The 18,026-nt window shown below is 44.6% G+C and overlaps 1 protein-coding gene across 1 annotated transcript in view; it reads left to right on the top strand.

Moving 5' to 3' along the window:
- The first annotated feature begins 6,049 nt into the window (after positions 1-6,049).
- DHCR7 (7-dehydrocholesterol reductase) overlaps positions 6,050-18,026 on the top strand; it is a 55,240-nt gene continuing 43,263 nt past the window's right edge. The window contains exon 1 of the mRNA XM_077453603.1: positions 6,050-6,142. The gene's annotated coding sequence lies outside the window, so the exon portion shown is untranslated. The remainder of the gene's footprint in view (positions 6,143-18,026) is intronic.

Below are 18,026 nucleotides of genomic sequence, written 5' to 3' on the forward strand. Positions count from 1 at the left end.
GTCAGGATTATGAAACCACTTTGCCACCGTCAATTTGTAATAGGGCGGGCGGCAAGTGGTTAATCATCTAATTTCGACACATACAGATCCAACTACTTTTAGCTGATCTCCTTGCATTGAAGCTCTGCATTAGTCAGTGGTAAATGTGATATACACTATATACAATCACCCGACACTAGTTAATTTCCACAATCCATGACTCAACTTCACAGTTCACACAAAAACATTTTAAATTCAATCTGTAGCACTGACGTAAGTCATATTTTTTCCCACAGTAGCGAGACAATCCCTCCACCTCCGGTCTAACTAATCACTCTCACCTTATGGCATGGACCCCTGTGCAAACAGGTGGTCATGCAGGCGGGTATCAAAAGGGTTAACACGGCCCATAAACCTCTCACGTCTCCTTAGATCTCAGCAAGGACGCCGGGTCATGGGTAGAAAGAAAAGATCTAAGTGCTCATCGCTTTAGTATAAGATTAAATTTTTGTGTTCAAACCCAAACTACTCACATAAAGATGATAAAAACACAGCATGGAAAGCCGACAATCGTGTTAGTTCCATAGGGCAGCAGCGGGTGACGTCATGCCTAGCTCCTCCCCCGTATGCGTTAGGTTCAATCAGAACTTCGACGTCACCGGACTCCTCCCCCCTTCGCTTTGTTAGCAGATGGAGGCACTTGGGGAAGGAGGGAGGAGTCCAGTGACGTTGATGTCCGTGACGTCACCGGATCTCCGACGGAACTCCCTGAAGACCCGGAAGCCGGCGGAGAGGTGAGTACCGATCAAAAGAATTTTGATCGATCAAAAAAATTAATCGATTAATTAATCTTTCATTTCCACAGTCCTAAAAATTTTGTTTGGCTGCAGCGTTGCATGACCGCGCAATTGTCATTTAAAAAGCGACAGCGCTGAAAGCTGAATATTGGCCTGGGCAGGAAGGGGGCAAAGTGCCCGGTATTGAAGTGGTTGATCACTGCTGGATTTTTTATTTTTTGCTAAACAAACGAAAACAGACCGAAAATTTTGAAAAGAACAAAACAAAACATTTTTCGTAGCTTGTTATAAAATTTTGCAAACGGGTAATTTTTCTTCTTCACTGAGGTGTGCTGAAGGGCACTGATAGGTTGCACTTATAGGCTGCACTGATGGGCACTGATAGGGGACACTGATAGGGGACACTGATAGGTGGCACTAATGGGCTCTGATAGGTGGCACTGGTGGACACTAATAGGCAGCACTGATAGGGGACACTGATGAGGAGGCACTGATTTGCAGCACTGATGAGCACTGTCTGGCAGCACTGGTGGGCACTGTTAGGCCTGCAATGATAATCAGGACACTGATAATCAGTGCCTTGAATATCAGTTTTGATGCCCATTTAACACAAGTCAGTTATCGGCTCTCTTTTTCTCTGCTCACGCTGTCAGCATTAGGAAAGAAAAGCCGATAACCAGCTTGTGTTGACATCCATGATCAGCTGTCATTGGACACAGCTGATTACATGGTAAAGGGCCGCTGTGATTGGCCCTTTACCCCGATCAGTGATCAGCTATGCGATCACAGAGCCCGCCGAAAGTGCGATCATGGGAGGACGTCCGCGCCTTCCCTCCTGGCAAAGAAAGCCCACGCTGTAGCCATCATTCGGCTATAGCGGGAAGAGGTTAAGCTCTCTTCTGTCACTCGTTCAGATGATCAGCGGGACCCAGCAATAAATCAGTGCCAGGGAACCGCTGATGGGCATGTGCTGGAGCCAGTGACAGCCCGGGAAAGCCCTCTACCTGAAAATACAGAACCAAGTATCATCAAATCATCAAAAAGTATCATCAAAACCCCCATCAAATCATTCCCCTCATCTACAGTGGTGTGAAAAAGTGTTTGCCCCCTTCCTCATTTCCTGTTCCTTTGCATGTTTGTCACACTTAAGTGTTTCGGAACATCAAACCAATTTAAACAATAGTCAAGGACAACACAAGTAAACACAAAATGCAATTTGTAAATGAAGGTGTTTATTATTAAAGGTGAAAAAAAATCCAAACCATCATGACCCTGTGTGAAAAAGTGATTGCCCCCTTGTTAAAACATACTATAACTGTGGTTGTCCACACCTGAGTTCAATTTCTCTAGCCACACCCAGGCCTGATTATTGCCACACCTGTTCACAATCAAGGCATCACTTAAATAGGAGCTGCTTGACACAGTAAGGTCCACCAGAAGATCCTTAAAAGCTACACATCATGCCGAGACTCAAAGAAATTCAGGAACAATTGAGAAAGAAAGTAATTGAGATCTATCAGTCTGGAAAGGGTTATAAAGCCATTTCCAAAGCTTTGGGAATCCAGCGAACCACAGTGAGAGCCATTATCCACAAATGGCGAAGACATGGAACAGTGGTGAACCTTCCCAGGAGTGGCCGGCCGCCCAAAATTACCCCAAGAGCGCAGCGACGACTCATCCAAGAGGTCACAAAAGACCCCACAACAACGTCCAAGGAACTGCAGGCCTCACTTGCCTCAGTTAAGGTCAGCGTTCATGCCTCCACCATCAGGAAAAGACTGGGCAAAAATGGCCTGCATGGCAGAGTTCCAAGGAGAAAACCACTGCTGAGCAAAAAGAACATCAAAGCTCGTCTCAATTTCTCCACAACACATCTTGATGATCCCCAAGACTTTTGGGACAACATTCTGTGGACCGATGAGACAAAAGTGGAACTCTTTGGAAGGTGTGTGTCCAAGTATATCTGGCGTAGAAGGAACACTGCATTTCATAAAAAGAACATTATACCAACAGTAAAATATGGTGGTGGTAGTGTGATGGTCTGGGGCTGTTTTGCTGCTTCAGGACCTGGAAGACTTGCCGTGATAAAAGGAACTATGAATTCTGCTGTCTACCAAGAGATCCTGAAGGAGAATGTCCGACCATCTGTTCGTGTACTCAAGCTGAAACGAACTTGGGTTCTGCAGCAGGACAATGATCCTAAACACAGCAGCAAGTCCACCACTGAATGGCTGAAGAAAAACAAAATGAAGACTTTGGAGTGGCCTAGCCAAAGTCCTGACCTGAATCCTATTGAGATGTTGTGGTATGACCTTAAAAAGGCCGTTCATGCTCGAAAACCCTCTAATGTAACTGAATTAGGACAATTCTGCAAAGATGAGTGGGCCAAAATTCCTCCAGGACGCTGTAAAAGCCTCATTGCACGTTATCGCAAACGCTTGGTTGCAGTTGTTGCTGCTAAGGGTGGCCCAACCAGTTATTAGGTTTAGGGGGCAATCACTTTTTCACACAGGGCCATGATGGTTTGGATTTTTTTTCACCTTTAATAATAAACACCTTCATTTACAAATTGCATTTTGTGTTTACTTGTGTTGTCCTTGACTATTGTTTAAATTGGTTTGATGTTCCGAAACACTTAAGTGTGACAAACATGCAAAGGAACAGGAAATGAGGAAGGGGGCAAACACTTTTTCACACCACTGTATTAACCTTTTATACCACCACCCCCTTCCTTTAGAATGTAAGCTCTACGAGCCAGGCCCTCCTGTCCCTTCTGTATTGAATTGTAATTGTGTGGTCCCCCCTCTACATTGTAAAGCACTGCGTAAACTGTTGGCGCTTTATAAATCATGTATAATAATAAGTAATATATATATATATATATATATATATATATATATATATATATATATATATATATACATATATACACACGTGATTCTGCGCACAGCAGCCACTGTGTAGCAGTAAATCTACAGGAGGCGTCCGGCGAATGGCTAACTGGCACCCCCACTTAACAAGAGGTACTAGTGTTCTGTTCCCAAATACTGATAAAAACAGACACTACACTTGATCTTTACTAAAAGGAGACTTCAGCTCTAATGCCGCGTACACCCGACCGGACTTTCTGGCAGACTAGGTTCCGCTGGACTTTTGGTGGAGTTCCGACGGACTTTCCGAACGAACGGACTTGGCCACACACGAAAGGACTAAGTCCTTTCGAAAGTCCGTTTCCTTTTGAATGTGATGACATAAGACGGTACTAAACAAGAAAGTTCAATAGCCAGTAGCCAAGAGCTGTACTTGTGTCGTATTTGTTCCGTCGGACCAGCACACAGACGAACGGTTTTCCCGATTTTTAGTCCATCGGATAGATTTGAAACATGTTCTATTTCTAGGTCCGTCTGATTTTTTTTTTTCGAAAAACGATCGGACTAGCCCACACACAATTGAATTGTCTGACAGACTGATCCCGTCGGACCTAGTATGCCGGAAAGTCCGGTCGTGTGTACGCAGCATTACGCTCATACCAATGATCTAGAACAGGGGTCTCCAAACTGCGGCCAGAGGGCCAGATGCGGCCCTTTGCTAGCCTGTATCTGGCCCTTTGGGGCACTATTCCTTCCACTGACACCAAAAAGAGGGCACTATTCCTTCCACTGACACCAAAAAGAGGGCACTGTTCCTTCCACTGACACCAACAAGGGGGCACTATTCCTTCCACTGACACCAACAAGGGGGCACTATTCCTTCACTGACACCAACAAGGGGGCACTATTCCTTCCACTGACACCAACAAGGGAGCACTATTCCTTCACTGACACCAACAAGGGGGCACTATTCCTTCACTGACACCAACAAGGGGGCACTATGCCTTCACTGACACCAACAAGGGAGCACTATTCCTTCACTGACACCAACAAGGGAGCACTATTCCTTCACTGACACCAACAAGGGAGCACTATTCCTTCACTGACACCAACAAGGGAGCACTATTCCTTCACTGACACCAACAAGGGGGCACTATTCCTTCACTGACACCAACAAGGGAGCACTATTCCTTCACTGACACCAACAAGGGAGCACTATTCCTTCACTGACACCAACAAGGGAGCACTATTCCTTCACTGACACCAACAAGGGAGCACTATTCCTTCCACTGACACCAACAAGGGAGCACTATTCCTTCACTGACACCAACAAGGGAGCATTATTCCTTCCACTGACACCAACAAGGGGGCACTATTCCTTCACTGACACCAACAAGGGGGCACTATTTCTTCCACTGATACCTCACCAATGATGGGATACTATTCCTCTTACTGATAGGGGCACTTCTATTCCTCCTACTGACCACCAGCCTTGAGGCCATATTTATTCTCACTGATGCTGGGCTCGGGACATTTTCTGCCCCCCTGCTGAGCACAATCCGGCCCTCCTAAAGGCTGAAGGACAATAAACTGGCCCTTGGTTTGAAAAGTTTGAAGACCCTTGATCTAGAACAGCCATTCTCAACCAGGGTTCCGTGGAACCCTGGGGTTCCTCCCGAGGTTGCTGGGGGTTCCTTAAGCTGTGGCTAATAAATCACCTTTTTGATGGTGCCTACAGAGTTCAAGGTTCAGCATCACTTAGCAAAGCCATCAGCATGACACAAAATATATTAATAGCTGTCTGTAAGGGTGGCATTCTGAGCACCATTTTTAAAGGGAACATTCTTCCTACTGACCACCAGTATAAGGGGCATTGTTCTATTGACCCCTGATGAATTGGTTTTAGTAAGCGTTCCTCGAGACCTGAAAATTATTTTTGGGGTTCCTCTAGGGTTACAAGGTTGAGAAAGCCTGATCTAGAACACGCTCCAACATGTATGAACTCATCTGAAAACCAGAACCATCACCGGGGTCGTAACTCACTACCATGAATAACGACTGTTGAATATTTCGCATTTTACTGCGCACAGCCACATTGAAAATTTTACATTTTCTTTTGTTCTATTTTTAATCCGGCACGTTTCGCTCTTCAAAAGAGAATGCAGAATGAAGCGCCATGCTGCAATAATCGCCTTCCATGCACCTTCAGCCTCACACCGGCTGGATGAGTGTGGACAGATTGTTATGGCAACATGCTGGTTGTCAGATGGTGGTTTGAGCCGGCTGCACCAATCCAGCTGTTGGAAAGAAGATGATGTGTTTGTGCTGAACGTGTGTGATTGGTCAGCTGCCTGTGTGTGTCACCCTAATGGGAGGGGCAAGGGAGAGGAGGAAGGGGGGGGGGGACTCTCAAAGAGAATTGCTTTGCAGACATCCTCCTGCCTGCACAAAGGATCTGCATGGAGCTAGGCCAACACACTCAGGAGCACAAAGCAGGTAAAGCAGCTTCATTCTACACCTATAGACAGCTATGTGCACTATGTGCAGGGACATCAATGAATGCTTGGCAGAATAAGTGAATATTTATAGGAAAATAAGAGCAGGGCGCGGAACAACAACATAAAAGGATCTTTGTTCTCTGGGAGGAGAATGTTGAAAACAGTTAACGATTCTTTATGTTCAATCCTCGAGGAGGGTTGGGGGGCTGGAAAATCCAAAACTTAAACTTTTAACTGAAAGAAAAAGTTAATATTTTTAAAGTAAATCTGCGCTTGGTCACACAGAAGATCACCGCTTAGAGAAAGTAACTTGTTTGCGTTATGTAAAGATAGATACAATGTAACACTAAAATCAGATATATATACGCTACAATGTAACACTAACATCATATGTGACAATGTAACGTTAAATCATCTATATGTTACAATGTAATGCTAAAATCATATATATGTTACCAATGCTTAGAGCAGATAACGGTTATAATGTAACACTAAAATCATATATAAATATATATATATATATATATATATATATATATATATATATATATATATATATATATATATACGCTACAATGTAACACTAACATCATATATGTGACAATGTAACATCAAATCAGCTATATGTTACCATATAATGCTAAAATCAGCTATATGTTACAATGTAATGCTAAAATCATATATATGTTACCTTGCAATGCTTAGAGCAGATAACGGTTATAATGTAACACATAAAATCAGATATATGTCTATTACTTCTTTATTACAGGTATTTATACAGTACCATAAGTTTAAGCAACGCTTTACATATATAATGTACATTCACATCAGTATGTTACAATGTAACACTAAAATCAGATATATGGTACAATATAATGCTAAAATCATATATGTGATAATGTAACGCTAAAATCAGATATAAGTTACGATGCAACACTAAGGGGGTTATTTACGAAAGGAAAATCCACTTTGCACTGAAAGTGCACTTGTAAGTAAAGCCGCTGTAGATCCGAGGGGGACATGCAAGGAAAATAAAAAACAAAATTTTAGCTTGCACATGATTGGATGATAAAATCAGCAGAGCTTCCCCTCATTTCAGATCTACCAAGTGCAGTGCAAAGTGGATTTGCCTTTCATAAATAAACCCCTAAAAGCAGATAACGGTTAGGGTGGCACAGTGGTGTAGTGGTTAGCACTCTTGCCTAGCAGTAAAAAGGATGACTGGTTCAAATCCCAACCACGACACTACCTGCCTGGAGTTTGCATGTTCTCCCTGTGCCTGCGTGGGTTTCCTCTTGGTACTCCGGTTTCCTCCCACACTCCAAAGACATGCAGGTAGGTTAATTGGCTTCTGTCCAAAATTGGACCTAGTATATGAATGGGGACCTTGGATTGTGGGCTCCTCGAGGGTAGGGACCGATGTGAGTGTGCAATGTACAGGGATAGGGACAATTGTAGACACTCAGTAAGGATGGACTGGTGTCTTTATTCAACCTTACTAACTATGTAACTATGTCATAAATGTAACACTAAAACCAGATCTATGTTACAGTGTAATGCTAATATCATATATATGTTGCAATGTAAAGCTAAAACCATATATATTTTATAATGCAACACTAATGCCGCGTACACACAATCGGAATTCTCGTCGCAGAAACCCCTGTTGCTAGGCAGTCTTCCTAATCTGCCTCTTCCTATTCGGCAGCACTTCCTCCTCTTCGGTGAGCTGTCCCATTGCCTTCTGGGACATGTGTGCATCCCAGAAAACAACGGGGCCATTCACAAAGCACCGCGCGACTCTCGCATGCGCAGTAGGAAACGGGCAGTGAAGCCACAAGGCTCCACTGCCTGTTTCCCTTTGTGAAGATGGTGGCGTCGGCATCCGACAGATGGATCGGCCTCGGGGGGCCGACATAGCGGGCTCCCTGGACAAGTAAGTGTCCTTATTAAAAGTTAGCAGCTACAGTGTTTGTAGCTGCTGACTTTAAAAAAAAAAAAAAATGGTGGCTGGAACACCACTTTAAAGCAGATAAAGAGCATAATGTTACATCAAAATCATATATACAGTGGTGTGAAAAAGTGTTTGCCCCCTTCCTCATTTCCTGTTCCTTTGCATGCTTGTCACACTTAAGTGTTTCGGAACATCAAACCAATTTAAACAATAGTCAAGGACAACACAAGTAAACACAAAATGCAATTTGTAAATGAAGGTGTTTATTATTAAAGGTGAAAAAAAATCCAAACCATCATGGCCCTGTGTGAAAAAGTGATTGCCCCCCTTGTTAAAACATACTGTAACTGTGGTTGTCCACACCTGAGTTCAATTTCTCTAGCCACACCCAGGCCTGATTATTGCCACACCTGTTCACAATCAAGGCATCACTTAAATAGGAGCTGCTTGACACAGTAAGGTCCACCAGAAGATCCTTAAAAGCTACACATCATGCCGAGACCCAAAGAAATTCAGGAACAATTGAGAAAGGAAGTAATTGAGATCTATCAGTCTGGAAAGGGTTATAAAGCCATTTCCAAAGCTTTGGGAATCCAGCGAACCACAGTGAGAGCCATTATCCACAAATGGCGAAGACATGGAACAGTGGTGAACCTTCCCAGGAGTGGCCGGCCGCCCAAAATTACCCCAAGAGCGCAGCGACGACTCATCCAAGAGGTCACAAAAGACCCCACAACAACGTCCAAAGAACTGCAGGCCTCACTTGCCTCAGTTAAGGTCAGCGTTCATGCCTCCACCATCAGGAAAAGACTGGGCAAAAATGGCCTGCATGGCAGAGTTCCAAGGAGAAAACCACTGCTGAGCAAAAAGAACATCAAAGCTCGTCTCAATTTCTCCACAACACATCTTGATGATCCCCAAGACTTTTGGGACAACATTCTGTGGACCGATGAGACAAAAGTGGAACTCTTTGGAAGGTGTGTGTCCAAGTATATCTGGCGTAGAAGGAACACTGCATTTCATAAAAAGAACATTATACCAACAGTAAAATATGGTGGTGGTAGTGTGATGGTCTGGGGCTGTTTTGCTGCTTCAGGACCTGGAAGACTTGCCGTGATAAAAGGAACTATGAATTCTGCTGTCTACCAAGAGATCCTGAAGGAGAATGTCCGACCATCTGTTCGTGTACTCAAGCTGAAACGAACTTGGGTTCTGCAGCAGGACAATGATCCTAAACACACCAGCAAGTCCACCACCGAATGGCTGAAGAAAAACAAAATGAAGACTTTGGAGTGGCCTAGCCAAAGTCCTGACCTGAATCCTATTGAGATGTTGTGGTATGACCTTAAAAAGGCCGTTCATGCTCGAAAACCCTCTAATGTAACTGAATTAGGACAATTCTGCAAAGATGAGTGGGCCAAAATTCCTCCAGGACGCTGTAAAAGCCTCATTGCACGTTATCGCAAACGCTTGGTTGCAGTTGTTGCTGCTAAGGGTGGCCCAACCAGTTATTAGGTTTAGGGGGCAATCACTTTTTCACACAGGGCCATGATGGTTTGGATTTTTTTTCACCTTTAATAATAAACACCTTCATTTACAAATTGCATTTTGTGTTTACTTGTGTTGTCCTTGACTATTGTTTAAATTGGTTTGATGTTCCGAAACACTTAAGTGTGACAAAACATGCAAAGGAACAGGAAATGAGGAAGGGGGCAAACACTTTTTCACACCACTGTATATATATATATATATATATATATATATATATATATATATATATATATATATATATGTTACATATGGGGGTTATTTACGAAAGGCATATCCACTTTGCACTGCAAGTTCACCTGGAAGTGCAGTCACTGTAAATCTGAGGGGTAGATCTGAAAAATGAGGGGAAGCTCTGCTGATTTTATCATCCAATCATGTGCAAGCTAAAATGCTGTTTTTTATTTTCCTTGCATGTCCCCCTCGGATCTACAGCGACTGCACTTCCAAGTGCACTTGCAGTGCAAAAGTGGATTTGCCTTTCGTAAGTAACCCCCAGTGTAGCATATCTGATTTTAGAGTAAAGCCCCGTACACACGACCGGACTTTTCAACATCCAAAGTCTGACGGAATGATTCCGGCAGACTATTCGATCGTGTGTGGGCTGCAACGGACTTTTGATTCGCAAAAGTCTGACAGACTTTAGAAATGGAACATGCTTCAAAATTTTCCGCCAGAACTCTGCCGGACCCAGAAATCCGCTCGTGTGTGTGCTAGTCTGACGGACTAAAACCGACGCTAGGGCAGCTATTGGCTACTGGCTATGAACTTCCTTATTCTAGTCCAGTCATACGTCATCACGTTCGAATCCGTCGGACTTTGGTGTGATTGTTTGTGGCCAAGTCTGTTCATTCGGAAAGTCCGTCAGAACTCTGTCAGAACTCCGTCAGAACTCCGTCGAAAGTCTGCCGGACTTAAGTCCTATCGTGTGTACGCGGCATTACACTGGGAGTTATTTACGAAAGGCAAATCCACTGTGCACTACAAGGGCACTTGGAAGTGCAGTCGCAGTTAGAACTTGTAGTGCAAAGTGGATTTGCCTTTCGTAAATAACCCCCCAATGTTACACTTAGACCCCTTTCACACCAGGGCGTTTTGCAGGTTCTATAGCGTTAGAAATAGAGCCTGCAATCCGCTCTAAAAAAGCTGCACCATTGTATGTAGTATGAAAGCCCGAGGGCTTTCACACTACAGCGGTGCGCTGGCAGGACGTCAGGGAAAAGTCCTGCCAGCAGCTTCTTTGGAGCGGTGAAGGAGTGGTGTGTTTACCGCTCCTCCAACGCTGCTCTCCATGGAATTCAATGGGACAGCGCTGTAATACCGCCAGCAAAACGCCGCTATTGCCGGCAGTTTTAACCCTTTCTCGGCTGCTAGCGGGAAGTAAAAGCGCCCCGATAGCAGCCGAAATGCGCCACAAATCCGGCGGTAAAACGCCGCTAAAAATAGCAGCGTTTTACCACCCACACTATGGGTGGTGGGGTGTAAAATCAGTGGCGCAGCGACCTAACTCCATGCAGCTTTTGGTTGATAATTTGCCCATTTGAACAGATGCCATTTGCTTTTACTCCAATGAAAAGGTTTTTTTTTTTAAATAAAGGAAAAACGTAAAAAGGGAATCCCAACCATGGCACCCCCTGCGTGTAGTTTGCATGTTCTCCCTGACCTTCTATGTGTTTTTTTCCGACATGCCAAAGACATGCTGGTAGGTTAATTGGCTTCTGCCTAAATTGGCCTTAGTTATGTGTACAGTATGTAAGAATGTGAGTTAGGGGCCTTAGAATGTAAGCTCTCAGGGCAGGGACTGATGTGAATGTACTATACAATGTAAAGCGCTGTGTAAATCGATGGCGCTATATAGTATAAGTACCTGTAATAAATAAATAATAAGTGGTTTATGTATTGGCTCTTCAACATTGTGGGGGTTATTTACTAAAGGAAAATCCAGTTTGCACTGCAAATGCACTTGGAAGTGCAGTCCCTGTAGATCCGAGGGGGACATGCAAGGAGAATAAAAAAACAGCATTTTAGCTTGCACATGATTGGCTGATAAAATCAGCAGAGCTTCCACTCATTTCAGATCTACCCCTTATATTTAGAGTGACTGCACATTCAAGTGCACTTGCAGTGCAAAGTGGATTTGCCTTTCGTAAACAACCCCCTGGGACTTCACTAAATGTGTGTCTGATTTATCTTAAAGAATTCCAGAAAGGTAAGCGCCTGTTGCCAGAGGCTGATGTCCTCATGAAGATGTCACTTTTTTTTTATTTATCATGCGTGTTACACAAGACTTGAAATGCACAAGCCAACGATGAGACCTTTTAAGATTCCATTTGGCTTTTTGTGTTATGATTAGAGAAATCGCTCAGAACCTGATATTGGGTCACCAGCTGCTGCGTTATGTAAACGCTCACCGCCAATAAAGTGCTTTTTCTACTGGTGATACAAACTCAAGCCTAGTACACATGATCAGAAAATCAGATGGAAAATGCCAATTTCTAAGTGATCGTACGATAATCCGATCGTTAGTCATAGGTGTGCGCAGCCTATTCCATTAGGGTGGGCACCCCAAAGCTCAAACACACACGCCTTTTTCTGCAGCCTCAGCTGCACGGGGCAGTGAATGAATGGAAAGTGCTCTGTGGTGAGCGGCTTCCTGTTCATTCACGAACTGAAGCATATTAAACACAGTTTCACAATTTCACCAAAGCAAACGGGGTTCCTAAACAAATTGTAAAAATATAAATGATAAAAAAATTAAAATTATAAAAAAAATAAACAACTACTGACACCGTCCACTGCCCTACTGCAACTGTCCATTGCTCTACTGACACCGTCCACTGCTCTACTGACACCATCCACTGCTCTACTGACACCGTCCACTGCTCTACTGACACCATCCACTGCTCTACTGACACCATCCACTGCTCTACTGACACCGTCCACTGCTCTACTGACACCATCCACTGCTCTACTGACACCGTCCACTGCTCTACTGACACCATCCACTGCTCTACTGACACCATCCACTGCTCTACTGACACCGTCCACTGCTCTACTGACACCGTCCACTGCTCTATCTACTGACACCGTCCACTGCTCTACTGACACCGTCCACTGCTCTACTGACACCATCCACTGCTCTACTGACACTGTCCACTGCTCTACTGACACCGTCCACTGCTCTACTGACACCATCCACTGCTCTACTGACACTGTCCACTGCTCTACTGACACCGTCCACTGCTCTACTGACACCATCCACTGCTCTACTGACACTGTCCACTGCTCTACTGACACCGTACTCTGCTCTACTGACACCATCCACTGCTCTACTGACACCGTCCACTGATCTACTGACACCATCCACTGCTCTACTGACACCGTCCACTGATCTACTGACACCATCCACTGATCTACTGACACTGTCCGCTGCCCTACTGACACTGTCCACTGCCCTACTGACACTGTCCACTCCCCTACTGACACTGTCCACTGCCCTACTGACACTGTCCCCTGCTGTACTGACACCGCCTGCTGCCCTACTGACACTGTCCACTGCCCTTCTGACACCGTCCACTGCTCTACTGACACCGTCCACTGCTCTACTGACACCGTCCACTGCCCTACTGACACCGTCCGCTGCCCTACGGACACCGTCCGCTGCCCTACTGACACCGTCCGCTGCCCTACTGACACCATCCACTGCCCTACTGACACCGTCCTCTGCAATACTGACAAATTGACATTCAGCCACTTCAGAAGGGACCAGCTGAACTTCGATCTACGTATGGGCAGGCTACTTGTGAAGAATTCAATCTACCAATTGAATTCCCCTTGGATTCTCCCCACACGATCAATGCTGCTGGCTATAGCCGGTATCACTGATCAGTGTATTCTGATGGCGGGGAAGTGCCCACACTAGCAAAGCAGTGAGGACTCTCCCATCCACATTAGGTTTGTGGATGGGGGGGATCGGGTCATTATTTTTTGTTCAATCAATGGCTGAATGGAAATAATACACCTAATACACACAACAAGATTATCGGACGAAGGATCGTCCTTTTTAAAAAAAAAATGTAATGCATACTAGTCTCCAATATCGAAAATGAAGTGGTTATTAAAGTATGAAAATTCTCATAGGATATAATAAAAATTTGGAAGTAATGTATTGTATTCTATTGTATTTTCAGAAAAAAACTGTACCAATTAAATGAAAATCGTACGATCTGATATCGTGCGAGAATTCTTTTTTTTTTGTGTATTTCCCTTCTAAAAATTTCAGACCAAAGCTGTGTACTAACGATCAGATTATCGTACGATCGTTTGAAATTTTTTTGGACGATATTCTGATCGTGTTTACGGCGCTTTAGGAATGGTAATCTGCAAAATATGACATTTGTGTTCTCGAGATTAGATACACTTTAAATCGGGGTCACGTTCCACTGCTAATGACATCACAGTATGGATCTCTTCCTGCTGGGAGTCAAACAACAGGACCCCTGCAAGGTCACAGCTGGCCAATACACAGACCCGACCAAGAGGCTGGAAATGTAAAAGTTCTAATTATCCCGGATAGGAGTCCCCATCCCCTGAACCCATGGTGTGACATTCAGATGGAGATCTGATCCCCATCACTCAGGGGTGACACAAAGGGGGTTATTTACGAAAAGGAAAATCCACTTTGCACTGCAAGTGCGTTTGAAAGTGCACTTGGAAGTGCAGTTGCTCTAAATCTAAGAGGTAGATCTGAAATGAGTGGAAGCTCTGCTGACTTTATCATCCAATCATATGCAAGCTAAAATGCTGTTTTTTATTTTCCTTGCATGTCCCCCTCAGATCTACAGCGACTTTACTTCCAAGTGCACTTGCAGTGCACAGTCGAGTTTCCTTTAGTAAATAACCCCCATAGTGCAGCTATTGTCACCTTCATCAAAGGATTGTTAATTCCCCAAATTCTCTCTTTGTGGGAGACAGGTGACACTTTCCACCCATACTGAGGCCTGGGGCTATGAAATCCTTCAAATGTCACTGTGTGCATGCTGGGGTGACGAGGAAAAACATAACACATCACTCTTTCCTATACATACATCAATAATACAACATATGACGGAGAATAAAGAAACAAGGTCAATAATACAGCTGCAAACACACTGTATATATATATATATATATATACACACACACACACACACACAAACACACACACACACACGGGTTTCTGCACAACAGTCGCCCTGTAGCAGTAAGCTGCAAGTGTTTTTAAGAAGATATATCAACTGTTTACACAAGACGTTTATTTGTTTTGATTGCAACATTGTTATAAGATCACAGATACAAGTTATTTATAGAAGGTTACTTTGTATACAGGGGTTTCTATTTGTTCATTTGTTGGATATACAGTATCTCACAAAAGTGAGTACACCCCTCCCATTTTTGTAAATATTTTCTTCTATCTTTTCATGTGACAACACTAAAGAAATGACACTTGTCTACAATGTAAAGTAGTGAGTGTACAGCTTGTATAACAGTGTAAATTTGCCGTCCCCTCAAAATAACTCAACACACAGCCATTAATGTCTAAACCGCTGGCAACAAAAGTCAGTACACCCCCTAAGTGAAAAATGTCCAAATTGGGCCCAATCAGCCATTTTCCCTCCCCGGTGTCATGTGACTCGTTAGTGTTTCAGGTGTGAATGGGGAGCAGGTGTGTTAAATTTGGTGTTATCGCTCTCACTCTCTGATACTGGTCACTGGAAGTTCAACATGGCACCTCATGGCAAAGAACTCTCTGAGTATCTGAAAATAAGAATTGTTGCTCTACATAAACATGACCTAGGCCAGTGATGGCGAACCTCGGCACCCCAGATGTTTTGGAACTACATTTCCCATGATGCTCAACTACACTGAAGATTGCTTGAGCATCATGGGAAATGTAGTTCCAAAACATCTGGGGTGCCAAGGTTCGCCATCACTGGCCTAGGCTATAAGAGAATTGCCAAGACCCTAGAATTGAGCTGCAGCACGGTGGCTAAGACCATACAGCGGTTTAACAGGACAGGTTCCCCTCAGAACAGGCCTCATCATGGTGGACCAAAGAAGTTGAGGTGACGTGCTCAGCGTCATATCCAGAGGTTGTCTTTGGGAAATAGACGTATGAGTGCTGCCAGGGCCGCTGTTAGAAATCATGGGGCCCCATACAGCCTACCTGACGGGGCCCCATTGACCCCGCCCACAACCCATCCTGGCTCCGCCCATAACCCCACCCCTGCCTCCACGCTGTCAGGGCAGGAGGCAGGAGCTGGAACATTTAACATTTACAGCGCCCCACCAATCATAACTGCATCTGAATGGGAGAGATGTCAGTGTTTTGACATCTGTGCCCATTCAGTTTGTGTCTTCATACGGAGCTTTCAATCAGGTCTGCATGAAAAAGGACCTAATTGCAAAGCTTGGGTGAAAGGTTATGAAAGGAGAGTGGTTTGGGGGTGGTAAAAATGCAGCTTGGCTATGTATTTTTACTGTCCCTTCCCCCATCACATGTGTAAAAGTAGCATCTCACTATGTGCACATGGTCATTATCATTATGATGATCAGTGCACAGCAGGTGCTGTGTGGCTCTGTCAGTGTAACATGACTGTGTGATGCTGACTTTGTTATGGCTGTGCTGAGTTATAGTCTGTAACACACAGTACAGTCATATATCAGGAAAGTCAGCACCACACAGTCATGTTACACTGACAGAGCCATACAGCACCTACTGTGCCCTGATCATCATAATGATAATAACCATGAGCACACAGAGTCTAGGGACTGCACATGCTACAATAGTGTGACCTGTCAGTGTGTGTGTGTGTGTGCAGGGGACTGCTTGCCTGTGCACCACTGCCATTGTCCAGATTACTCCTGCTGCTCTGTCTGTCTCAGCCGTCCCAGTGATAAGTCCCTCAAGCTGCAGCACTTACTGGATGAAGGGAGCCGTATAACAGTAATATCCATCCGCCGGGGAGGCATACAGTGAGCAGGAAGAACTTTAGTTTGTGCAGGTATACTGAGAACAGCATGCGGCACAGCATTGTATCCCTGCACCCGAAAATAGAAAAAAAGTCCCTCTTCTGCTTTCACCTCCTGGGCCCCTCTGGTAACCTGATGGGGCCCAGGAAATGAATATATATTCCTTATATATGTTAGTAATCAAGTGGGTGCAGGTTAATATAGTTATTTCGTTTTTTTTTTTTTTTTTTTTTTTTAGCTAGAAGTTAAAAGCTGCTCGGGCCCCCCCTGCTGGCCGGGCCCGGTACAACAGGGCTGGTTGTACTGCCCTATCAGCGGCCCTGAGTGCTGCCAGCATTGCTGCAGAGGTTGTAGGAGTGGGGGGGTCAGCCTGTCAGTGCTCAGACCATACGCCGCACACTGCATCAACTTGGTCTGCATGGCTGTCGTCCCAGAAGGAAGCCTCTTCTAAAGATGATGCACAAGAAAGCCTGCAAACAGTTTGACTAAGGACATGGATTACTGGAACCATGTCCTGTGGTCTGATGAGATCAAGTTGAACTTATTTGGTTCAGATGGTGACAAGCGTGTGTGGGGGCAACCAGGTGAGGAGGATAAAGACAAGTGTGTCTTGCCTACAGTCAAGCATGGTGGTGGGAGTGTCATGGTCTGGGGCTGCATGAGTGCTGCCGGCACTGCGGAGCTACAGATCATTGAGGGAACCATGAATGCCAACATGTACTGTGACATACTGAAGCAGAGCATGATCCCCTCCCTTCAGAGACTGGGCCGCAGGGCAGTATTCCAACATGATAACCACCCCAAACACACCTCCAAGACGACCACTGCCTTGCTAAAGTAGCTGAGGGTAAAGGTGATGGACTGGCCAAGCATGTCTCCAGACCTAAACCCTATTGATCATCTGTGGGACATCCTCAAACGGAAGGTGGAGGAGCGCAAGGTCTCCAACATCCACCAGCTCCGTGATGTCATCATGGGGGAGGGGAAGAGGACTCCAGTGGCAACCTGTGAAGCTCTGGTGACCTCCATGCCCAAGAGGGTTAAGGCAGTGCTGGAAAATAATGGTGGCCACACAAAATATTGACACTTTGGGCCCAATTTGGACATTTTCACTTAGGGGTGTACTGACTTTTGTTGCCAGCGGTTTAGACATTAATGGCTGTGTGTTGAGTTATTTTGAGGGGACAGGAAATTTACACTGTTATACAAGCTGTACACTCACTACTTTACATTGTAGACAAGTGTCATTTCTTCAGTGTTGTCACATGAAAAGATAGAATAAGATATTTACAGAAATGTGAGGGGTGTACTCACTTTTGTGAGGCATTGTATATCCTTCTTGGCTAATAAGAAATATTTTTAAATTAAA

This window comes from Lithobates pipiens, unplaced genomic scaffold, assembly GCF_037356315.1.
Source record: "Lithobates pipiens isolate NorthernLeopardFrog02 unplaced genomic scaffold, aLitPip1_a1.2 Scaffold_24, whole genome shotgun sequence".
Classification (NCBI taxonomy): Eukaryota; Metazoa; Chordata; class Amphibia; order Anura; family Ranidae; genus Lithobates; species Lithobates pipiens.